Below are 27,025 nucleotides of genomic sequence, written 5' to 3' on the forward strand. Positions count from 1 at the left end.
TGGCAGACATATCAGTGTGGATGACGGATCACCACCTCAAGCTGAACCTCGGCAAGACGGAGCTGCTCTTCCTCCCGGGGAAGGACTGCCCGTTCCATGATCTCGCCATCACGGTTGACAACTCCATTGTGTCCTCCTCCCAGAGCGCTAAGAACCTTGGCGTGATCCTGGACAACACCCTGTCGTTCTCAACCAACATCATGGCGGTGGCCCGTTCCTGTAGGTTCATGCTCTACAACATCCGCAGAGTACGACCCTGCCTCACACAGGAAGCGGCGCAGGTCCTAATCCAGGCACTTGTCATCTCCCGTCTGGATTACTGCAACTCGCTGCTGGCTGGGCTCCCTGCCTGTGCCATTAAACCCCTACAACTCATCCAGAACGCCGCAGCCCGTCTGGTGTTCAACCTTCCCAAGTTCTCTCACGTCACCCCGCTCCTCCGCTCTCTCCACTGGCTTCCAGTTTCGCATCCGCTACAAGACCATGGTGCTTGCCTACGGAGCTGTGAGGGGAACGGCACCGCAGTACCTCCAGGCTCTGATCAGGCCCTACACCCAAGCAAGGGCACTGCGTTCATCCACCTCTGGCCTGCTCGCCTCCCTACCATTGAGGAAGTACAGTTCCCGCTCAGCCCAGTCAAAACTGTTCGCTGCTCTGGCCCCCCAATGGTGGAACAAACTCCCTCACGACGCCAGGACAGCGGAGTCAATCACCACCTTCCGGAGACACCTGAAACCCCACCTCTTCAAGGAATACCTAGGATAGGATAAGTAATCCTTCTCACCACCCCCCCCCTTAATGATTTAGATGCACTATTGTAAAGTGGCTGTTCCACTGGATGTCAGAAGGTGAATTCACCAATTTGTAAGTCGCTCTGGATAAGAGCGTCTGCTAAATGACTTAAATGTAAATGTATAGTTTTGGCAAGTCGGTTAGGACATCTACTTTGTGCATGAAACAATTAAGTTTTCCAACAATTGTTAACAGACATATTATTTCACTTTAACTCACTGTATCACAATTCCAGTTGGTCAGAAGTTTACATACACAAATTTGACTGTGCCTTTAACAGCTTGGAAAATTCCAGAAAATGATGTTGGGGTTTTAGAAGCTTCTGATAGGCTAATTGACATCATTTGAGTCAATTGGAGGTGTACCTGTGGACGTATTTCAAGGCCAACCTTCAAACTCAGTGCCTCTTTGCTTGACATCATGGGAAAATCAAAATAAATCAGCCAAAACCTCAGAAAAAAAAAATGTAGACCTCCACAAGTCTGGTTCATACTTGTGAGCTATTTCCAAGCACCTGAAGGTACCACATTCATCAGTACAAACAATAGTACGCAAGTATAAACACCATGGGACCACACAGCCATCATACCGCTCAGGAAGGAGACGCGTTCTGTCTCCTAGAGATGAACGTACTTTGGTGCGAAAAGTGAAAATCAATCCCAGAACAACAGCAAAGCACATTGTGAAGATATCCACAGTAAAACAAGTCCTATATCGACATAACCTGAAAGGCCACTCAGCAAGGAAGAAACCACTGCTGCAAAACCGCCATAAAAAAAGCCAGACTATGGTTTGCAACTGCACATGGGAACAAAGATTGTACTTTTTGGAGAAATGTCCTCTGGTCTGATGAAACAAAAATATAACTGTTTGGCCAAAATGATACTTGTTTTGATGGGAGGAAAATAGGGGAGACTTGCAAGCTGAAGAACATCATCCCAACCGTGAAGCACAGGGGTGGCAGCATCATGTTGTGAAGGTGCTTTGCTGCATGAGGGACTGGTGCACTTCACAAAATAGATGGCATCATGAGGATGGACAATTTGGTGGCTATATTGAAGCAACATCTCAAGACAAAGCTTGGTCGCAAATAGGTCTTCCAAATGGACAATGACCCCAAGCATACATCCAAAGTTGTGGCAAAATGGCTTAAGGACAACAAAGTCAAGGTATTGGAGTGGCCATCACAAAGCTCAATCCTATAGAACATTTGTGGCCAGAACTGAAAAAACGTGTGCAAGCAGGGAGGCCTACAAACCTGACTCTGTTACACCAGCACTGTCAGGAGGAATGGACCAAAATCCACCCAACTTATTGGGGGAAGCTTGTGGAAGGGTACCCAAAAAGTTTGACCCAAGTAAACAATTTAAAGACAATTCTACCAAATACTAATTGAGTGTATGTAAACTTCTGACCCACTGGGAATGTGATGAAAGAAATAAAAGCTGAAATAAATCATTCTGAGATGGAAGCTATCAAATCATTCAGAATTGTTTTCAACATCCAGAACAGAACGTCGAAAGTTAGAAATATTCAGCAAGTAAAGCATCATAATGTGCAATCACCTCTCGTTGTGTCCTCTGAAAGCAAATTCTTGAATGTCCAAAAATGCAGTAGTGTTGATCAGCCACTTGAGAACATTCACGTTTCTTCTTACATTCTCGTGGTTTTGCAGTTTGAATACGCAGACCTTCGTCATAATCGATGCAGCTTTTTCCCAGAAGCTTGAATCGGATGTGGGCATTTATATGCTCCCTGCTTTTGTTTTGCCGTTTAGCTGAATAATCGATGTTCTTCAAGTCACTATGCCCACCTTTCGACCAAGGCTTTCCAAAAATCAGGCAAGGCCAGCAATACAAGCTGCTTGATGAAAGGCTCCCTGTTAACCAGCTATACTTTTGATACCACTTGGTAGTGAATACCCTCCCCTTTTCATCCTCCTTCATGAAACTGATCTCAGGCAGAGGTTGACCCTCACTTTTAATTCTCACCTTTTCCGTGTACCCCAGAGAATGAAAGAGGTTCTTCAACAACAAGTCCATAACATTCTCAGCAGAGTTGTTCATTCTACAATTCTGGTGGAGAATACTCACACTCACGCAAGTCTACTAACTGGACACAAAATAAAGTTCTAAAACCAAGAAAACAATTTATAATATACCTTTATAATATATCTCATGTACTTTGAAAACAATAATTTGATAGTAAAATCCAAAAAATGCTCAACTGTCACGCTGCATCTCTATCCAACAATGTCACCAAGCTTCTCAACACATAGAACCCCCATAATGCTCTGTGGCACAATCTCCATCTCCAGTTCATTCTCTGATCCTAATTCTGTGATTGGATGGACAACATGTCAGTTCATACTGCAAAAGTTTTGATTGGTTGGAGGACATCCCCTGGAAGTGGTCATTATGTATATGGAAGGAGGTGAGGCCTACTAGCCTCCTAGGTTTTGTATTGAAGTCAATGTCGCCAGAGGAGGACGGAAGCTAGCTGTCCTCCGGCTACACCATGGTGCTACACCAGACAGTGCTGTTGAAGTTACTGTAGACCTTCATTGAAAAACAGTGTATTTCAATCAATTATTTGGTGACAAATATTTAGTATAGTTTTATCTTAAAAGGATAACTCCTTTCACAATTTTTCACAATTTTTATTAACTTCCACTGAGGATATAGGAATTTACATATAAAACTGTTACATTGATTCTGTCACACACTGATCTGTTTCACCTGTCTTTGTGATTGTCTCCACCCACCTCCAGGTGTCACCTATCTTCCCCATTATTCCCTGTGTATTTATACCTGTGTTCTCTGTTTGTCCAATGCCAGTTTGTCTTGTTTGTTCAAGTCAACCAGCGTTTTGTGTCTCAACTTCTGCTTTTCCAGTCTCTCTTTTCTCGCCCTCCTGGTTTTGACCCTTGCCTGTCCTGACTCCGAGCTCGCATGCCTGACCCCTCTACCTGCCCCTGACCCTGCTTGCCGACCTGTACCTTTGCCCCCCTCTGGATTACCAACCTCTGCCTCACCCTGACCCTGCCTGCTGCCCGGTACCATTGCCCCACCTCTGGTTTACTGACCCCTGCCTGCTGTTGGGATATTAAACTATTGTTTATTCGACATGGTCTGCATCTGGGTCTTACCTTCATACCTGATAGATTCAATGAATCATATTCTGACCTAAGACCTTTATTATTTGCATCACTGGTGTATCTAGTTGGCAGATCTGGTTGGCCCCGCACTGACCTTTGTAGGATAATATTTAATACATTTGACGAGACAAAACATGGTTGGAGAAAAAAACTGCACTCACACTGGTTGCCCTAAGGTTTGCTTTGGAGTCTGTATGTAACGATTTTCTTCTTCATCTGACGAGGAGTATGAAATATCGGACCAATGCGCAGCGTGGTAAGTGTCCATAATGTATTTATTAAACTGAACACAGAATACAAATAAAAACAGAGAAATAAATGAAAACCGAAACAGTTCTGTATGGAAAACACAGACACAGAAAACAACTGCCCACAACCCATAGTGGGAAAACAGCCTGCCTAAGTATGGTTCTCAATCAGAGACAACGATTGCCAGCTGCCTCTGATTGGGAACCATACCAGGCCAAACACTTAGAAATAGAAAACATAGAACACAAAACATAGAATGCCCACTCCAACTCACGCCCTGACCAAACTAAAATAGAGACATAAAAAAGGAACTAAGGTCAGGACGTGACACTGTACCTTATCATTCCTGTACTGTACATGCCATTACATCTGCCTATATATTTTCCTAAGGGAGAGAAAACACACTGCAAGCACAACCAGCAAATACCTTAAATTTCATGAGGGAGACTGAGGCCTCATACCTGGAGACACTTGAGGCCCAGCTTCAGCAGCAGGATCAGCACTTCAATCATCTATGTGAAGATGAGGCAGCAGCCAGCGCAGCAGACAGGACAGCCAGGGTGGCTACGTGGGACTGACAGCGTCGTTTAACAACAGCTTCATAGCTGTATTTGGAAAGTTTGTCCAAGCCATAAAACAACATAAGACACCCGCAGCAGCACTACCATTTAAAAGTTCAGGGTCACTTAGAAATACCCTTGTTTTTGAAAGAAAGCACATTTTTTGGTCATTAAAATAACATAAAATTGAAATACAGTGTAGATATTGTTAATGTTGTAAATGACTATTGTAGCTGGAAATGGCAGATTTTTAAATGGAATATCTACATAGGCATGCAGAGGCCCATTATCAGCAACCGTCATTCCTGTGTTCCAATGGCTCGTTGATTTAGCTAATCCAAGTTTATAATTTTAAAAGGCTAATTGATCATTAGAAAACCCTTTTGCAATTATGTTAGCACAGCTGAAAACTGTTGTTCTGATTAGAGAAGCAATACAACTGGCCTTCTTTAGATTAGATGAGATTAGTTGAGTATCTTGAGCATCAGCATTTGTGGGTTCGACCTGTCGACCTATCCCTCAATGTAACCAAGACTAAGGAGTTGATTGTGGACTACAGGAAAAGGAGGACCGAGCACGCCCACATTCTCATCGACGGGGCTGTAGTGGATGTGTACTGGAGGTGAAGTCAGGTGCAGGAGAGCAGAGTGAAGTGAACAGGCGCACACTTTATTCCGGTAAAATATAAAAAGCACAAACAACGTGCCCAAAACACGGAACATAGACAAATGTCTGGCGCGTAACAAACACACAAACACACCAATAGACAAAATAAACGTAACACAAACAATCTTACACAAAGACATGATGGGTAACAGAGGAATAAATACATGTCAAATGATTGTGGAATGAAAACCAGGTGTGCAGGGAACAAGACAAAACAAGACAAATGGATACATGAAAAATGGAGCGGCGATGGCTAGAAAGCCGGTGACGTCGACCGCTGAATGACGCCGAACAAGGAGAGGAGCCGACTTTGGCGGAAGTCGTGACAGGTTGAGAGCTAGAATGGTCCAAACACACCAAGACAGTTGTGAAGAGGGCACGACAAAGCCTATTCCCCCTCAGGAAACTAAAATAATTTGGCATGGGTCCTGAGATCCTCAAAAGGTTCTACAGCTGCAACATCGAGAGCATCCTGACTGGTTGCATCACTGCTTGCTAGAGCAATTGCTCTGCCTCTGACCGCAAGGCACTACAGGGGGTAGTGCGTGCGGCCCAGTACATCACTGGGGCTAAGCTGCCTGCCATCCAGGACCTCTACACCAAGCGGTGTCAGAGGAAGGCACAGCAACCCCAGTCATAGAATGTTCTCTCTACTACCGCATGGCAAGCGGTACCGGAGTGCCAAGTCTAGGACAAAAAGTCTTCTCAACAGTTTTTACCCCCAAGCCATAAGACTCCTGAACAGGTAATCAAATGACTACCCGGACTATTTGCATTGTGTGCCCCCCAACCCCTGCTACTACTCTCTGTTCATCCTTTATGCATAGTTACTTTAACTACACATTCATGTACATACTACCTCAATTGGACAGACCAACCAGTGTTCCAGCACATTGGCTAACCGGGCTATCTGCATTATGTCCCGCCACCTGCCACCCGCCACACACCACCCGCCAACCCCCTCTTTTATGCTACTGCTACTCTCTGTTCATCATATATTGTAACGATTTTAGTCCTCCTCTTCTGAAGAAAAGTAGGAAGGATCGGACCAATACACAGCGTGATAAGTGTCCATGTTAAATTTATTCAATAACTGAACACTGAAACACAAAGTAAACAAAAGAACAACCGAAACAGCCCTGTCTGGTAGAGACACAGAGACAGAAAACAATCACCCACGACCAAAATGGGGAAAACAGGCTACCTAAATATGATTCTCAATTAGAGACAACGATCGACTGCTGCCTCTGATTGAGAACCATACCAGGCCAAACACAGAAATACAACATAGAAAAAGGAACATAGACTACCCACCCCAACTCACACCCTGACCAAACTAACAAAGACATAATAAAGGAACTAAGGTCAGAATGTGACATATATGCATAGTCACTTATACCATATCTACATGTACATACTACCTCAATCAGCCTGACTAACCGGTGTCTGTATGTAGCCTCGGTACTTTAATAGCCTCGCTACTGTATATAGCCTGTCTTTTTACCATTGTTTTATTTCTTTACTTACCTATTGTTCACCTAATACCTTTTTGCACTATTGGTTAGAGCCTGTAAGTAAGCACTTCACTGTAAGGTCTACACCTGTTGTATTCGGCGCACGTGACAAATAAACTTTGATTTGATTGCAGGCTCAGAATTTCTTCTGAAACTCATCAGTCTATTCTTGTTCTGAGAAATGAAGGCTATTCCATGAGAGAAATTGCCAAGAAACTGGCAACACTGTGTACTACGCCCTTCACAGAACAGAGCAAACTGTCTCTAACCAGAATAGAAAGAGGAGTGGGAGGCCCCGGTGAACAACTGAGCAAGAGGACAAGTACATTAGAGTGTCTAGTTTGAGAAACATATGCATCTCAAGTCCTCAACGGCAGCTTCATTAAATAGTACCGTAAAACACCAGTCTCAACGTCAACAGAAAAGAGGCGACTCCGGAATGCTGGCCTTCAAGGCAGAGTTCCTCTGTCCAGTGTCTGTGTTCTTTTGCCCATCTTAATATTTAATTTGTATTGGCCAGTCTGAGATATGGGCTTTTTCTTTGCAACTCTGCCTAGAAGGCCAGCATCCTGGAGTGTAAGCTTTTGAACGGAATCAAGGTAAAACCCAAGACTGTGTGAAGTAACAACGTTAACTATAACAACAAGGGCAGGCAAACGACAGGTCAAGGTACGCAGGAGTCATTAATCCAGAGCAGAGGTCAAGGTACAGGACGGCAGGCATGCTCAGGGTCAAGGACAGGCAGAGTGGTCAGGCGGGCGGGTACAGGGTCAGGACAGTCAAGGGTGAAAAACCAGGAGGACGAGGAAAAGGGAGACTGGGGAAAAACAGCAGCTGAGACAAAACGCTGGTTGACTTGAACAAACAAGACGAACTGGCACAGACAGACAGAAAACACAGGTATAAATACCCAGAGGATAAGTGGGGAATATGGGTGACACCGGTGAAGACAAGCACAAGGACAGGTGAAAGAGATCAGGGCATGACAGTGTATGTCTAATGGTAAAATGAACATAAAGGAGTATATAGTAGCACTTTATTTTAAGCTAAAGACATCAGCATGCATCTCAATTAACCACATCCACCTATGTCGGCCTTCCGCATCTGCGTTGGAAGGTGGCCGAGATACAGTGATGGTTGTAAGACCATGAGACATCCTGAAAATCGCTCTTCTCACAAAAATGCCTGTAGCGTCCGAATGGTTATGACGAACACGATGGTGTTCTCCGTTTTGTTCTACGACCCCCACAAGTGTCACAGGACTTGTCTGACAGTAACACACACACAAACAAATGAATGTATGGAGGTGCCAACAAAAATAAGGTATTACATATGTGTTAAATGTTATTATATATACATATTTCCTAAGCTTGGTACCAGGCTTGGTCTGTCATGCTAGTAGTTCTGTTGTTGGTCCAGGCGCTTTGTTGTCCTAAGGGTGTTGGTTGAGTTTGGTGCCTGTGAGAAGGAGAAAATCACACACAAGAAAGAAAAAATATCTCTTATTAAACATTGTGTTTCTTTGTCCAATGGACACACATCAACTCACCATAGCATAGGTAGAGATGATATAGTTGATCGGGTTGATTAATTATCGTCTGATGTTGGTCAGGAAGTGTTTCTCAAAAGAATGTTCTACTAAATTATTCTTGCAGTATTGAATGAGGACAACTAGCTATTACACAGTCCTGAAATATTACTCTTGCAGTATAGGGTATATGATGTAGGCCTAGGTATGTACAATGTGTACACTATATATACACATTTGTGGATTCGGCTAATTCAGCCACACCCGTTGCTGACAGGTGTATAACACACAGCCATACAATCTCCATAGACAAACATTGCCAGTAGAATGGTCTGACTGAAAAGCTCAGTGACTTTCAACGTGGCATCGTCATAGGATGCCACCTTTCCAGCAGGTCAGTTTGTCAAATTACTGCCATGCTAGAGCTGCCCTGGTCAACTGTAAGCACTGTTATTGTGAAGTGGAAATGTCTAGGAGCAATAATGACTCAGCTGCGAAGTGGTAGGCCACACAAGCTCACAGAATGGTACCGCCGAGTGCTGAAGCGCGTAACGCGTAAAATTTGTCTGTCCTTGTTTGCAACACTCACTACCGAGTTCCAAACTGCCTCTAGAAGCAACGTCAGCACAACAACTGTTCGTCCGGAGCTTCATGAAATGGGTTTCCTTGGCATATCAGCCACACACAAGCCTAAGATCACCATGTGCAATTCCAAGCTTCGGCTGGAGTCGTATCAAGCTCGCCGCCATTGGGTCCTGGAGCACTGGAAACACCTTCTCTGAAGTGATGAATCACAATTCACTTCTGGCAGTCCAAAGGATGAATCTGGATTTGGCGGATGCCAGGAGAACTCTATCTGCCCCAATGCATAGTGCCAACTGTAAAGTTTGGTGGAGGAAGAATAACGGTCTGGGGCTGTTTTTCATGGTTCGGGCTAGGCCCCTTAGTTCCAGTGAAGGGAATTCTTAACACTTCAGCATACAATGACATTCTTGACAATTCTATGTTTCCAACTTTGTGGGAACAGTTTGGGGAAGGACCTTTCCCATTTTAGTATAACAATGCCCCCATGCACAACACAAGGTCCACACAGAAATGGTTTGCCGAGATCGGTGTGGAAGAACATGATTGGCCTGCACAGAGCCCTGACCTCAACCCCATCGAAGACCTTTAGGATGAATTGGAACACCGACTGCAAGCCAGGCCTAATCTCCCAACATCAGTGCCCAACCTCACTAATGCTCTTGTCCCCGCAGCAATGTTCCAACATCTAGTAAAGGCCTACCCAGTAGAGTGGAATCTGTTATAGCAGCAAAGTGGAGACCAACTCCATCTTAATGCCCAATATTTTGGAATGAGATGTTCGACGAGCAAGTGTCCACATATTTTTAGTCATGTAGTGTATCTGTCACAAAGACAAATACACATGATGTAACTAGCTAAATAGATGCATTTTACATACCTCCCAGGGGCCTATAACACAGCATACTGCAAGAGTAATACCATATTTGCAGGACTTCAACTTATTGAAAGAAACTGTAATACTGTAGCTGTCCTCATTCCAAAAAGGTTTTGAACAATTCACAAAGACAGATGCACAACAGCTAGCTAAACAGATAAACATACCTCTCTTGAACATTTCTTTCGACGCATAAACTGGTCTGTCAAACGGCTGAAGCAATCATCTCCTCGCATGATGACACGTTGTGTTTCTCTGTCTCTTTTCAGCTGTCTCCTCTCGTTTGCTGCCCACAAACCAAAAAAAATGAAAAGGACAGCACAAAATAGCCCAGCTAACTCCACAGTATGTCTCCCTCCTCCATACTTAAAAATGGCAGTCACTAGAATCTTTTCCATGAGTTAAACCTAGTCCTGTTCCCAGTTCCACTGCAAATTGAAAACAACGAAGAACCAACAAGGCTAGTTAGTGCTGGTTCCGGCACGTCACGACCCAGCACGGTTTGGTTCCTCTAGTGGAATTGCGCCATAAATTGCAGGGTAATAGCCTAGTCATCACTATCAGGTGATTATTGCAGTGCCCCATCTTCAGAAGTCAGGTATACTGGCCCTCCTGTGGTTATTTATGGTGGTCTATCTCAACATACCCAGCTGGGGGTGAAATGCATCAATGCACCAGTGAGCTTTGAAAATCTCTCTTCTCCTTCAGACTACCTCCCACCAAATTCCCCATGGGTTTTCTCAGCGGGTTTTGGCAGACACTATGCCTCCTGCCAATAGTTGGCTGTAGGCTCAATAGCAGCACTTTTCTTTACCGAGCTGGGAAGCGGTAGGGAGCATTATAAAGTGAGGGGACAACTTGAGAGGGAGACCAATGTGATGACCAGAGATGTCCTATAGTCATATTTACATAGACCCCAATATTCATTAAGGTTTCCCTTTTGTCCCTTCCCTCCTTGGTGCTCTTGAGATGATGTGATAGGCCTATCTTTGATCCTGGAGCACGGAGAAAGACCAGCCCTCGCTGTGTCACTCAGAGCAGAGCCAAACAGGCAGACAGCCAGGCACTTCAGAGACATTCCTTGGCGAATCTACCCCATGTCATCCGACATGCTAAAGTCTCTCTCAGCATGTAATTACTGATGCAGCCTGGGATATAATTTCATTTCCCCTCAGAGTGTAATTTTTCTTTACAGTATTTTACACGGGTCCCCTCATTGGGCCACCATCACAGGGTGACTTTTATTCCCGACTCCAAAAAAGACTCCAGTTCATAGTCTTAGAAAAATGTAATGTTATCGTCAGTTTCTAAATTACATAGAAGGTCTCAATGGACCCCATACTAAACATGCAATCAAGGCGTACTACAATTCAAGACTCACAGCAATTATGCAGAAGAGGCCATTTATGTCCCAGTGGTTCCACTAGCACTATTTACGGGCTTCTTTGAAATTGCTTCTTACAGATGCACATACAAATCAAAGTCTTGTTTTTGTTTCATGCACATAACTGCAGGTTCAGCTACCTCTCACAATGTAAATAGCAGCTAATACACTAAGTACACATGCTATATGTCACAGTAGTGGTGTCCTAGGGCATCCTATTGTTCTTCCCTTCTACAACAATACTGTGTAGGTTCTTACTGTAACTCATCCAAAGACATATAATCAATGGACATTATTGTCACTTAAGTGTTGGTTGAAATGCGTTAGGCGATGAACTTTTTTTTTTAAATCAACCGTTTACACAGTACAGTGATACTGCAACCTTATACCTGGGGTTTGAGCTTAGCTATGTGTCCAATGTCATCATCCACATCATTAATATTAAAGATATGCTGGTTAGTGCTGCTGTTGCTTCCAATTGGCTCATTCATCCTGCCTCTCCCCTGTAACTATTCCCCAGGGCATTGCTGTAAATGAGAATGCGTTCTCAGTAAACTTACCTGGTTAAATTCGTTTTTTTTTTTAAATGAGAAATCATTCTCAGCCTTATTCGGACCTTTGGGTGGTTTTGCTTATTTTCAGCCACTGATTTAGTTACAATTTCCAAGAAAAGCTATAGAGAATCTATAGAGACTTCTCCGACCCTCCCTGTGGCATGTGATGTGGGAGTGGACAGGGTTAAGAGCTAAGTAGTGTGCTAGAATGTCCTCATTCAGCTCCTCCATCTACTCCTTCAATTGAGTTCTATGCTTGTTAAAGTTAAGGTTTGTTCTTTATATTTCATGACCATGGGATAAACAGATATTTTATAAACAGTCCAATGAATATGGCAAGCTGGCGCAGATTCACTTGAGAGTAAAGACTGAATGAAAATGAAACACTGTGTTATATATATATATATATAAAGCAAATGTCTCGCATGGGAAAATTACTATTTAAAGCTCTGTGGCGACAGCACTTTTATTAAATCAGTGTATTATATTATGTGCCCCCATCTTTAAGAAACACCTAGATACTTGCCAGTACTACAGAACATACTGGGTTTTGGGCGGATTCTGACATTTCATCTGACAAGATCTGTAATTTCAGAGAAATTGCAGTTCAGTCAGCTGTATGGAAAATATAGATTATTTTTAGAGAAATTATTCCCCTGATAACCTTGCAAGAGGCAAGGTATATTTTAATAAAGCTTGCCTGTTTGAAGGGTTGTGATGCCCTGCCACACCTCTCCCTACGGTGATGCTGTTATGAAAAACCTTAGTTACTCTCTATACCTGATTTCACATCAACATAGTGTTCTCCTGACTGCCTCCTGCCCACTTCACTTTGACACGCCCAAACATTGTCTAACTCAGTGTTTTCCAAAACACTGTTCTTTCTATGCCTAGTGCACTCAGTACAGAGTGCTATTGACTGTAGGACAGTGAAATAAAAAAAAGTGCTGAAACATATCATGGGTACACGTTACAGTCATAGTAAAATGTTGACAGGTTCACTGCAGCGAGACAGGAGCTGACTTAAAATATGCTTATTTGGGTAGGGTTATAACAAGGAGAGGCCCGGAAGACTCATACAGAGTGTCATACTACTCAAATGAAGAGGCATTTTAGCACACTATGGAATTCAAAAAATATACCTCTTTCCTCTGACAAAGGAGGAAGTTTTGCTTCACTGCGGGCACAGGACTATACAAACCATCATTCATTTCTGCCAGCGTGATAAAGCAAGATCAGAGCTGACAATGAACTTCTCTTCTTCCGTTTTCCTTCTTTCACAGAGTGATAGAACGTAGACCTAAGACGGAAAGGTCGACTGATTGCATTATGGGTCACGTAATGAGCCAGTGTTATAGATCCAGGGTTCTCTTGGCACCAGTCGCCTTAGGTAATGCAGTAACACAAAGTCATTACCTGTGTCATTTAGTTTAATGTCCCACATCTCAGTGCTCTTAGAAGGCTTTTATGCTGATTAAAGCCTTGACTGGCACAGACCTTAATACTGCTGTTTCGGTTGTCTACAGATTACTACAATTATTTAGATTCAGTACACTTAGCTTTCTGAACTTACCCAAAATATATGGTACGAAGGAGAAGCAATTGCCTCTTGCACTTTACTTAGTATCAGCAGTGATTCTTTTAGACCAGTGTTTACATAATTTTTGTAAAACAAGTAGCTAGACATCTCTACTTGAACAATGGAATGTGCTTCAAGTCCAGTGCTGAGATCCCTCATCTAACTACAGTACTACTGACTTGGAATATTCAAAACATGTAGAAATGTGCTCGCCTGTGACCTCGTTTCCAGGTCATCTACAAAACTAACACTGACATAGATATTGAGATAACCATCTTTCTAAATCTCACTTCTTCAAACAATTCCACAATGTTTGGCATGCGACTTCAAGATGAGGATTGTCTGTCTCCAAGTAAGGAATTGGACGTGCATCTGAAAACTAGAAAATATACACAGGGGAGGATTAAACATGAGCTTAATTGAAACCAAACAAAGGTCTCAGAGCCATATACAAGTCACAAGAGGGGAGGAAGATCATCCCAGACTTCCAAGACCAAGGACCACATGAAGTGAATCAGTGCTATTAATAGTGACATTGATGTAGAAGAACTTGTGATGTAAGGGATGAACAGTGGCCAGAGATTTTTATGGTACTGCTCAAAGCCACACAGCTCTTTTAATGACACCATGCAGCTTGGGATGTGTCTCACCACTCCTCTGCCCCCACATAGCCAGGCCTGCCAGATGAAGTAAGCCAGACGCCATTTCCCTGACTTGCATATTCCGCAGAACATTTCACCTGTGTAATTGATGCGATTGGACGCCTGTCTGCCTGTCTGTCTCAGTATGCTTGACATGTCCTTACGCAACCTAGGTAGTTCTTTCACAATCCTGTCTTGGAAACTGCAGTATTATGATTGGATTATTGGACAAAAACATACACTGAGTATACAAAACATTAAGAACACATGCTCTTTCCAGACTGATCAGGTGAATCCAGGTGAAAGAAATGATCCTTATTGATGTCACTTGTCCACTTCAATCAGTGTAGATAAAGAGAGGAGACAGGTTAAAGAAGGCCTTCAGACAATTTGAGACATGGAGACATGGATTGTGTGTGTAGGCCATTCAGGAGGTAAATGGGAAAGAAAAATATTTAAGTGCCAATGAAGATGTATTGTTAGTAGGTGCTAGGCGCATCGGTTTGTGTCAAGAACTTCAACGGTGCTGGGTTTTTCACGCTCAACAGTTTCCCAGGTCTATCAAGAATGGTCCTCCACCCAAAGAACATCCAGCCAATTTGACACAACTTTTGGGAAGCATTGGAGTCAACATTGTCCAACATACCCGTGGAACACTTTCCACACCTTGTAGAGTCCATGTCCCGACAAATTGAGGCTGTTCTGAGGACAAAAGGGGAGAGTGCAACTCAATATTAGGACGGTGTTCCTAATGTACAGTATATATGGTATTCAGAGACGTTAAGCTGAAAGGCGGAAAGGAGATGAAGGAGGCAGTGCTAAGGGTATCACAGGCCTGCTTAATGCTGACTGGAGGGTGAACAAGTCAGTGTGTTAGAATGGGTGGGGTTCAATGTAGGTAGGCCTATCCACGACACACTCCTCACTCTCTCCTGTCTGTCGTAGTTCCACCCAACTACTCTGCTGATGGAGTTCTTTCATCCCAAATCTAATTTTCCAGGCTTCTCTGAGATGATTGACTGTTCACTGTAATCCCATCAGCATCAAGCAGCATTACACTGGAGTCTGACAATGGCAAACAAGACAATAGTAAAAGGTTTAAAAGACTATTTTCAGCTCTTTACAGTGCATTTTAATCGAAAACTACAGTTCTCGTATCCAAGATGGCATAGCAGTCAGACGTCTTTGTCCTGTCGTGCCCCTTGTATATATAGTTTTACATCTTTTTCGGTCCTGCAGTGCCTAGCTCCACTCCCACCCCCCAGGTGCTCTCATTTGTTGACTTCTGTAAACGTAAAAGCCTTGGTTTCATGCATGTTGACATTAGAAGCCTACTCCCTAAATTTGTTTTACTCACTGCTTTAGCACACTCTACCAACCCAGATGTCTTAGTCGTGTCTGAATCCTGGCTTAGGAAAACCACCAAAAACCCTGAAATCTCCATTGCTAACCATAACGTTTTCCGCAAAGATAGAACTGCCAAAGGGGGCGGTGTTGCAATCTACTGCAAAGATAGCCGGCAGAATTCTGTATTACTATCTAAGTCTGTACCCAAACAATTTGAGCTTCTACTTCTAAAAATTCACCTTTCCAGAAACAAGTCTCTCACTGTTGCCGCTTGCTATAGACCTCCCTCTGCCCCCAGCTGTGCCCTCGATACCATATGTGAATTGATTGCCCCCCACCTATCTTCTGAGCTCGTGCTACTAGGTGACCTAAACTGGGACATGCTTAACACCCCAGCCATCCAACAAACTTAGCTTGATGCCCTCAATCTCACACAGATTATCAATGAACCTACCAGGTACAACCCCAAATAAGTAAACACGGGCACCCTCATAGATGTCATCCTAACTAATTCGCCCACCAAATACACCTCTGCTGTTTTCAATCAAGATCTCAGCGATCACTGCCTCATTGCCTGCATCTGTAATGGATCTGCGACCAAACGACCAGCATCACTGTCAAACGCTCCCTGAAACACTTCTGCGAGCAGGCCTTTCTAATCGATCTGGTCGGGGTATCCTGGAATGACATTGACCTCATCCCGTCAGTAGATGATGCCTGGCTATTCTTTAAAAGTGCCTTCCTCACCATCTTAAATAAGCATGCCCCTCTCAAAAAATTTAGAACTAGGAATAGATATAGTCCTTGGTTCACTCCAGACCTGTCTGCCCTTGACCAGCACAAAAACATCCTGTGGCGTTCTGCATTAGCATCGAATAGCTCCCGTGATATGCAACTTTTCAGGGAAGTTAGGAACAAATATACACAGGCAGTTCGAAAAGCTAAGGCAAGCTTTTTCAAACAGAAATTTGAATCCTGTAGTACGAACTCAAAAAAAGTTCTGGGACACTGTAAAGTCCATGGAGAATAAGAGCACCTCCTCCCAGCTGCCCACTGCTCTGAGGCTAGGAAACACTGTCACCACTGATAAATCCACTATAATTGAAAATTTCAATAAGCATTTCTCTACGGCTGGCCATGCTTTCCGCATTGCTTCCCCTACCCCGGTCAACTGCCAGCACCCTCCACAGCAAACCGCCAAAGCTCCCACCATTTCTCCTTTGCCCAAATTCAGATAGCTGATGTTCTGAAAGAGCTGCAAAATCTGGACCCCTACAAATCAGCCGGGCTAGACAATCTGGACCCTCTCTTTCTAAAATTATCTGCCGAAATTGTTGCAACCCCTATTTCTAGCCTGTTCAACCTCTCTTTCGTATCGTCTGAGATTCCCAAAGATTGGAAAGCTGCCGCGGTCATCTCCCTCTTCAAAGGGGGTGACACTCTAGACCCAAACTGCTACAGACCTATATCTATCCTACCCTGTCTTTCTAAGGTCTTCGAAAGCCAAGTTAACAAACAGATTACTGACCATTTAGAATCCCACCATACCTTCTCCGCTATGCAATCTGGTTTCAGAGCTGGTCATGGGTGCACCTCAGCCACGCTCAAGGTTCTAAACGACATCATAACCGCCATCGATAAGAGACATTACTGTGCAGCCATATTCATTGACCTGGCCAAGGCTTTCAACTATGTTAATCACAACATTCTTATTGGCAGACTTGACAGCCTTGGTTTCTCAAATGATTGTCTCGTTCAGTGTATCAAATTGGAGGGCCTGTTGTCCAGACCTCTGACAGTCTCTATGGGTGTGCCACAGGGTTCAATTCTCGGGCCGACTCTCTTTTCTCTATACATCAATGATGTTGCTCTTGCTGCTGGTGATTCTCTGATCTAACTCTACGCAGACGACACCATTCTGTATACTTCTGGCCCCTCCTTAGACACTGTGTTAACTAACCTCCAGACGAGCTTCAATGCCATACTTTTCAATCGATCACTGCCCGCACCTGCTCGCCCGTCCCACATCACTACTCTGGATGGCTCTGACTTAGAATACGTGGACAACTACAAATACCTGGGTGTCTAGTAAGACTGTAAACTCTCCTTCCAGACTCACATTAAGCTTCTCCAATCCAAAATTAAATCTAGAATCGGCTTCCTATATCGCAACAAAGCATCCTTCACTCATGCTGCCAAACATACCCTCGTAAAACTGACCATCCTACCGATCCTCGGCTTCGGTGATATCATCTATAAAATAGCCTCCAACACTCTACTCAACAAACTGGATGCAGTCTATCACAGTGCCATCCGTTTTTCACCAAAACCCCACACACTACCCACCATTGCGACCTGTACGCTCTCGTTGGTTGGCCCTCGCGTCATACTCGTCGCCAAACCCACTGGCTACAGGTTATCTACAAGTCTCTGCTAGGTAAAGCCCCGCCTTATCTCAGCTCACTGGTCATCATAGCAGCACCCACTCATAGCACGCGCTCCAGCAGGTATATCTCACTGGTCACCCCCAAGCCAATTCCTCCTTTGGTCGTCTTTCTTTCCAGTTCTCTGCTGATCCATGACTGGAACGAATTGCAAAATTCTCTGAAGCTGGAGACTCACATCTCCCTCACTATCTTTAAGCACCAGCTGTCAGAGCAGCTTACAGATCACTGCACCTGTACATAGCCCATCTATAAACAGCCCATCTATCTACCTACCTCATCCCCATACTGGTATTTATTTATTTATTTTGCCCCTTTGCACCCCTTATCTCTACCTGCACATTCATTTTCTGCCGATCTAACATTCCAGTGTTTAATTTCTATATTGTAATTACTTCGCCACCATGGCCTATTTATTTCCTTAACTTACCTCAATTGCACTCACTGTATATAGACTTTTTGTTTTCTTTTGTTCTACTGTATTATTGACTGTATGTTTTGTTTATTCCATGTGTAACTCTGTTTTGTTGTATGTGTCAAATTGCTACGCTTTATCTTGGTCAGGTCGCAGTTGCAAATGAGAACTTGTTCTCAACTAGCCTACCTGGTTAAATAAAGGTGAAATAAATCAAATAAATAAATAAAAACCTGAGAGAGAGAGTGGGGGAGAGAGAGAGAGAGAGAGACAGAGAGAGACAGAGAGAGAGAGACGGAGAGCAAGTGAGAGAGACAGAGACAGAGAGCAAGTGAGAGAGAGAGAGAGAGAGAGAGAGAGAGAGAGAGAGAGAGAGAGAGAGAAAGAGACTGAATGAACAGTCAACAAGGGAGTAGAAGTGTGAGTGAAAGACAGAACGACAAGCGTCTGTCATGAAGCCCTTGGTCCGAGGATGTTTAAAATTCCAAACCGTTCCTGATTGTTACGTGAGGAGGAGAATACAAACGTTGTGAAATAGTGGGGCCAGGACATACATTCATCCATCACCAACCCTTCCCCGTTAACTTCATACAGATGCTAAATATATTTTTACATATGCCTGTAAATATTTTGAGTGCTGGAGGAGACATCGTAACAAACAACCTCCAGCTATAAATGTCTTGAGATTTAACACAAACATCACTGCAGAAATGAATAATGGCAATGCTAATATCCATGTCTGACAAATCAGTAAATGTTCAGAGCCACAATACATTACCAGATTATTATGAATTAATGAAAAAAAAAATATATTTCTTATTTAGTATCTCAATTTCCCATCGCTGCAGCGTTATAGATTTAGAAGTTACAAAAACTCATTGTAACTGAGGAAGTCATTCTATTGGATCCAGCAGGGGTCTGATTGGAATTGTTCAGACTTTGACAGACAAAACATCCCAAAGGAAAAATCTTGTAAACGATGGGCATTTGTTCTCATAACCCCAGAACCCAGAGGATTATTCCCTTAATGATTAGAAAGAAAAGTGATACCACTTATTTAGATAATTAAAACAGGATGTGACACAGGCCTCAATTTACAACCTGTTTTTCCACTAATTACTCATTGTGACCCCTGGTAGCAGCTGAACATCTTACTGGTCTGGACCCTGACAAAGGCACCTTGTGAATCCTGCTCGGCCGGTGAGAGTGATGGGGAGGGGGAAGACAAGTATTCTGTTGAATACTTCACCTGGCACCGGATAACTGAATTACCAGTCACAACTCTGTCAGAGGTTCATCCTCCAGACAAAAGGTAGTGTATGAATGTATGTGTGGGGGGCAGAGCAGTGATGCTTGGCCCTGTGTGGAGGTTCAGGTTGGTGGCATCCGGACAGGGCACTGGGAGGGCGAGTGCTTAGCTGCAGGACTAGCTCCAGCAGTCTAAACCCCCAGTGGCTCCCCAGTAGATCTGGTGCCATGGAGTGGGAGTGGAGATAGTGATCCCTCGACTAATCCCCTCACGGGAGTGATGGATTAGTGCTGGAGCCCCTGGGTGGCCACATTGCCACACTGGGCAACGTTCTGCCCAATTATCTCCTGTCTCCAGCAGGTCTCAGGCCATGCTCCCCTGATCCCCAGCAGCCCTGTCACAGCCACAGCCACCTAGGACTCACAGGGAGGGCTGTGACTCACACCACCAGCTTAATACAGGAACACTGACACCACTACTATGGGTGTCAGACACAACAAAACAGTCTTCAAAAGAACATTACTATGTTATAGTACTTTGATTTCACTGTAGTGGACTATTCAGATAAAGAGGTAGATTAAGTTCTTCCCAACGGTTTCCCATTTCATAAAATGTATGGGAAATGAGGCAGCACAAAGGTTATTTAGAGCCAAGCTGTGGTTACATACATTTTCCAGTAATGATTGCATTCAATGGTCACTTACTGTACATAAGGATAAATCATGCAACTTGCTAACTTCCATGAAATCTATCTCCACAGAGGCTAACCATACATTTAAAATTCCTTCAGATAGTATTGACACCACTTGACTTTTTCCACAATTTGTTGTGTTGCAGCCTGAATTTGAAATGGATTGAATTGAGATTCTGTACCACTGGCCTACACACAATATCCCATAATGTCAAAGCAGAATGATGTTTTTCCCAAAATTTCTTGAACAAATTAATAAAAAATGAAAAGCTGAAATGTTTTGAGCCAATAAATATGAACCCCTTTGTTATGACAAGCCTACATAAGTTTCTGAGTAAAAACAGTGCTTAACAAGTCACATATTAAGTTGCATGGAATCTGTGTGCAATAATGGTGTTGAACATGAGTTTTAAATTACTACCTCATCTCTCTACTCCACACATACAATTATATGTAAGGTCCCTCATATCAAGGCACAAGGCGAGACCCAGATGCAGACACAGGAGGCAGATGGTTGGAGTCTTACAATGTTTATTAACCCAAAAAGGTGTAGGCAAGAGAATGGTCGTTTACAGGCAAAAGGTCAAAACAAGTTCAGAGTCCAATAGGTACCGAAGGGCAGGCAGATTCAAGGTCAGGGCAGGCAGGATGATCAGTCAGGCGGGAAAGTAGTCCAGAGTCAGGCAGGGGTCAAAACCAGGAAGACTAGCAAAAGAGAATAGAAAAGGAGTACGGGGAAAAACACGCCGGTTGACTTGACTAAACATACAAAACGAACTGGCACAGAGAGACAGGAAACACAGGGATGAATACACTGGGGAAAATAAGCGACACCTGGAGGGATGGAGACAATCACAGGGACAGGTGAACCAGATATGGGCGTGACACCTCAGTCAGGTAGTGAATTTCAAACACAGATTCAACCATGTCATGTCTCGTCCCTTTCCCCTTCTCCGGTGCTTGATGTCACCGATCTACTAACCACCAGTCCTGACAACCCTTCATTGCGCACACCTGCGCCCCTGGATTCCATCACTTCCCTGTTTACTCCCCCTTTATCTAGCACTTCCTAGCATCACTCTTCAGGCAGTATTGGTTATGTTTCCTTGTCAGACATTTCTCTTGTTTTGTATCATTCTACTTTCATTATTATTAAACTTGCTAACTGCAGCTGCTTCCTGACTCCCTGCATCAATGTTACAGAATACTGCCGATACAAATGGAAGCAGCAGTTAATCAGTTAATCTCCCAAATGGTCGGTGAACAGGGATACCTACTTAACCAATAACATGACCAGCTGGCACAACTGGGGATGGCTATGGATGAGGTCCTCTGCGTTCTTCAATGTCTCAACATTCCTGCGGGGCATCACCTCCAACAGGCGAGGAACTCTCTACCACAAGTCGACCCAGCGAGCCAGCACCCCAGCCCTTCCAACAGTCCGCCCAGATCAGCAATGCCCATTCGTCCCTCCTGGACAAATATGACGGGTCTCCATCCAAGTGCCGTGGCGTCCTACTCCAGTGCTCCCTCTATTTCACTCATCAAATGGGAGCCCCCACCACCGAGAGGTCCAATGTTGCTGTGATGATGTCATTTCCCTGCTGACCGGGTGGGCGTTAGAGTGTGCTACGGCCATCTGGGAGAGAGGAGAGGAGGAGCTGGGTTCCTATGAGGGGTTCATTACTCTGTTCAGGGTGGTCTACAACCATCCCCCAGAGGGCAGAGAGGGGGATAAGCGCATACTCCAACTACAGCAGGATGGCCAGACCACTCACCTTTCAGACAGTGGCAGGATCCAGCGGATGGAATGAGCTGGCGCTCTACAGGGCATTCAGAAAAGGATAGCGTGAATAGGTCCAGACTGAGTTGGCGTGCCAAGACAACAAATCTAGCCTTGGACACACTCATTGCGATGGGCATTCGTCTGCATAACCTTTTTCGGGAGCGCCAGCACCCCCATCGCCTCTCTCCCTACTACGTTGACCCTTCTGAGTCAGAGCCCAAACCCATGGAGGTAGGGGCCACACGCATCACCGCGGCTGAGCAATGCCGACAGAGACAGTTGGGGCACAGTCCCTATTATGGCCAGGAGGGGCACCAACTTCAACTGTGTCCGGTACGTCCCAACTTGGAATCCACGAGAGCAGAGGGTCGCCCTGTGATCATCCGTCTCCTGGGTTAGGCATGAGTAATCCATCATCATCACTTTCCGCCAAACCTTTTTTAATATTGATTTCACTAGCTGGCTATCCCTCATTTATTGCTTCTACAGCTCTAGTGGATTCTGGTACCGCAGGGAATTTTATTGACCAGGCCTGTGCCTCTTATCTGCATATCACGTCATACCCGCTCTCCTCTCCATTTCCGGTCCAAGCGTTGGAAATGCGACCATTGGGATCCGGCACTATTATGCACGTCACAGCTCCGCTCACCCTCACCGTGGGACTCAAGCAACAAGAAAGCCTTCCCTTCTTCATCCCCTCCACACCCGTGCACAAAGTCATCCTTGGCCTCCCGTAGCTCCAACTCCATAACACCACCAACTCCTGGTCAGAGAGGAGGATTACCACTTGGGGACCAGGATGTCGGAGGACCTGCTTTCCCGCACCCTGTGGTTCCACGTCGGTGGAGGGCCATGTGAGTGTCTGCCAGCCCATCAATCGGTGCTCCCGTGTTTTTGGACTTAGATGTGGACATCCGCCGGGCTCTAGAGAGGGAACCCGCTCCTGCCACCTGCCCTCCGGAGCACATCTACATTCCCACGGTGGTCAGAGATCGGTTGTTGACCTGGGCGAGACACTTCCCTCGTTGCTGGACACTCAGGTATCCCCCGCACCACTCAATCCCTTTTTAGGAAATACTGGTGGCCCACTTTTGCACAGGACATTGCACACTATGTCAACGCATGTTCAGTATGTACTCAATCTAAATCTCCCCGGCATGCCCCAGCACGAAAACTCTTTCCCCTTTCCGTGCCTCAACGTCCCTGTTCTCATCTGTCCAATGATTTTGTCACTGATCTCCCCTACTCTGATGGTTTCACCACCAAAACTCTCAAAATCATGCAGTTTAACCCCACTCTCTGGTCTCCCTACCGCTCTCCAGGTTGCTGAGGCACTGTTCCAGCAGGTCATCCGGCACTATGGCCTTCCGGAGGATATTGTCTCCGATCGTGGCCCCAAATTTACATCACGTGTATGGAAGGCTTTCATGGAGAAGCTGGGGGTCACCGTCAGCCTCACTTCTGGTTACCGGCCTCAGTCTAACGGACGGGTGGAGTCACTGCAAGGACCGGCAGGGGGAGTTGGCCCGATTCCTTCCTTGGGCTGAATATGCCCAGAATTCATTGTGACACTCCTCCAACGGGCTGACTCCCTTCCAACGTGATCTGGGTCAGCCGGCCCTGGCTCCGTGGACTCCGAGCCAGACTGAAGCTCCTGTGGTGGACGAGTGGTTCAGGCGTGCAGAAGAGGTATGGAACAATGCCCACGTGAGTCTCCAGTGCGCCATCCGCTGTCAGAAAGAGCAGGCGGATCACCACCGCAGTGGGGCTCTCGTGTTCCATCGGGAACCTACTGCTCCACCTGCCCTGTAAAAGCTGAGTCCCCAATTTGTGGGGCCATTCAAGGTCCTCTGGAGGGTCAACGGGGTAACTCCCCACCGACTACTGGATTTTACCGTCTTTTTATGTTTCCCTCCTTAGGCCGGTGGTTACTGGTCCCTTTGCTGACGCCGTCCTCCACAACACCCCTCCACAACACCCCTCCGCCTCCCTTGGACATCGAGGGTTGCCCGCCTGTGCCGTCAGATCACTCCTGGACTCCCGACATCGTGGGGGTCGGCTCCAGTACCTGGTGGACTGGGAGGGGTTGTTTTGTATCTTTCTACATTCATTATTATTAAACTCACTAACTACACCTGCATCCTGACTCCCTGCATCAACATTACAAACCACAAAGACCAGGGAGTTTTTCCAATGCCTCACAAAAAAGGGTAACTATTGGTAGAGGGGTAAAAATAAAAAAAGATGATATTGAATATCCTTTTGAGCATGATGAAGTTATTAATTACAATTCGGATGCTGTATCAATACACCCAGTCACTACAAAGATGCAGGCATCCTTCCCAACTCAGTTCCCGGAGAGGAAAGAAACCGCTCAGGGATTTCGCCATGAGGCCAATGTTTACTTTAAAACAGTTACAGAATTGAATGTTTGTGATAGGAGAAAACTGAGGATGGATCAACAACACTGTAGTTACTCCACAATACTAACCTACTTGACAGGGAAAAGAAGGAAGCCTGTGCTGAATAAAATTATTCCAAAACATGCATCCTGTTTGCAACAAGGCAGACGCTAAATGTAGCAAAGCAATTACATTGCGGCGGCAGGGTAGCCTAGCGGTTAGAGCGTTGGACTCATAACCGAAAGGTTGTGAGTTCAAACCCCCGAGCTGACAAGGTACAAATCTGTCGTTCTGCCCCTGAACAGGCAGTTAACCCACTGTTCCCAGGACGTCATTGAAAATAAGAATTTGTTCTTAACTGACTTGCCTGGTTAAATAAAGGTAAAATTAAAAATTAAAATTTGTGTCCTGAATAAAAAGTATTATGTTTGATGAAAATCCTATTTCAAAACATTACTAAGTACCACTCTCCATATGTTCAGGCATAGTGGTGGCTGCAACATGTTATGGGTATGCTTGTAATTGTTAAGGACTGGGGAGTTTTCAGGATAAAAATGTAATATAATGGAGCTAATCATAGGCAAAATCCTAGTGGAAAACCTGATTTAGTCTGCTTACCACCAGACACTGGGCGATGATTTCACCTTGCAGCAGGACAATAACTGCAAACACAAGGCCAAATCTACACTGGAGTTGCTTACCAAGAAGACAGTGAATGTTCCTGAGTGGTCGAGTTACAATTTTCAATTAAAGCTCCTTGAAAATCTATGACAAGACCTGAAAATGGTTGTCTATCAATAATCAACAAACAATTTGACAGAGATTGAAGAACATTGAAAATAATAATAGATAAATGTTGTACAATCCAATATGCAAAGCTCTTATAGACTTACCCAGAAAGACTCCCAACTGTAATCTCTGTAATCACTGCCAAAGGTGATTCTAACATGTATAATCTCAGAGGTTTCAATACTTATGTAAATTAGATCAATCTAATTCAATACATTTCCAAAAATGTCTTATAACATGTTTTCACTTTTTGTCATTATGGGATATTGTGTGTAGATGGGTGAGAAAGAAAATCTATGTAGACCTTTCCTGCTGTCAATGACCCTGATTTAGCCCACTGCAGTAAAAGGTTAATCAATTTTGTATTCAGGCTGTAACACAACAAAAATGTGGAATACGTCAAGTATGAATACTTTCTGAAAGCACTGTCCATGGATAACAAACCAAGGAAAATAATTCCCATTTACAAGGCGTGATGAAATGAAAGGTCAAAGGTGAAGGATAGTGTGAACCTCTGCTATGACTCTCTCATTTATCTCTTGTCATGTTCTGTAGCCAGCCTCATCAAATATACTGCCCATAGATTCCACTTCAAAGTTACATGATATGTAATGACACATTTTAATACAGTCCAGACTTAAAAGACCATTTAATATCACATTAATAAAGTTTATAGCCGTATAATTCTGACCTCTCTCAAGACTCATATAAAACATTTATTTTGATAGCAGAATTATGAGATGAATAAGGTCTACTTATCTGGTCACTGTAGAGATACTGAATGTTTTAAACATGATTCACTTCTGGAAGTTCAGAAGTCCTAATGAGTTCCGAGGGGTCTCAGAATCTATCTTCGTATTGTCTTTGATGACTGTTGAATTCGTGGGGAAAATATTGAGAACACATTGAAGATGTAATAACTCCCGAAATGCACATCAAGTCCATTGCTGTGCATTTCATGACACAAATAACGAATGATTATAACATAGAGCAGCTGTGTTTTTCTATGTATCAATACATCTAAGTCAGTGTTTAAACCCAAGCTGCATCTGTCAACAGTGATGGGAGCGAGGCAATGTTATTAGTGCTGACACCCTGCCAGCGTGCACCACCTGACCCCCTTCATCCACCGAATCCCTGGGTCTGTACAGATACAGTATGTGACCCCAGGCTTGTCCTATGTGGTCCCAGCAGTCATACCCCAGGCTCTCACTTTAAACTGACAGGATAAAGAGGCTTTTCTACCAGATGCACAGATCCAAGGCCTTATAGGCCCGATCAGGGGAATCAATAGGGAGGTTGGAGGTGAGGAAAAAATGCTTCCAACTCGAATGATGTGGGAGAACATTATAGAACAGCCTTGTTGATTACAAAGCCTGGGTGGTTTTACCTGGAAACACCCCAGATGGCACATGGTGATCACTTGGCATGGCCCATATGCTTTGCTTGTGCGAAACAGGTAGAGAATGAGGGCTGTTGTTGCTGAGACAGGTAACAGGATGCAGAGTGAGACACAATTCAAAAGCTCTCTTGCTGTAAGCATTTGCACTCTCAAAAACCTTTCATGTCTTTCCCATGGGTTTTGGTCCAGTTATTCTATTTGAATGAAAGGTTTGCGATTGGTATTAAAGCCAGGTTGAATTTGGAATTACATGCCCAGTTTTATAAACTATCTCTACAGACTCTGTTATTGAACTAAATCCGATCCCTGGCCATTTCTGTCCATAAGTATTCATCCGTAAACCAATCATTAACAGTTGTCTTGATGTTGAGACATATTCCTATTGTTATCTTTCTATGATGTCATCACACCTTGCTG

The sequence above is a fragment of the Oncorhynchus masou genome, chromosome 1 (assembly GCF_036934945.1).
Source record: "Oncorhynchus masou masou isolate Uvic2021 chromosome 1, UVic_Omas_1.1, whole genome shotgun sequence".
Lineage (NCBI taxonomy): Eukaryota > Metazoa > Chordata > Actinopteri > Salmoniformes > Salmonidae > Oncorhynchus > Oncorhynchus masou.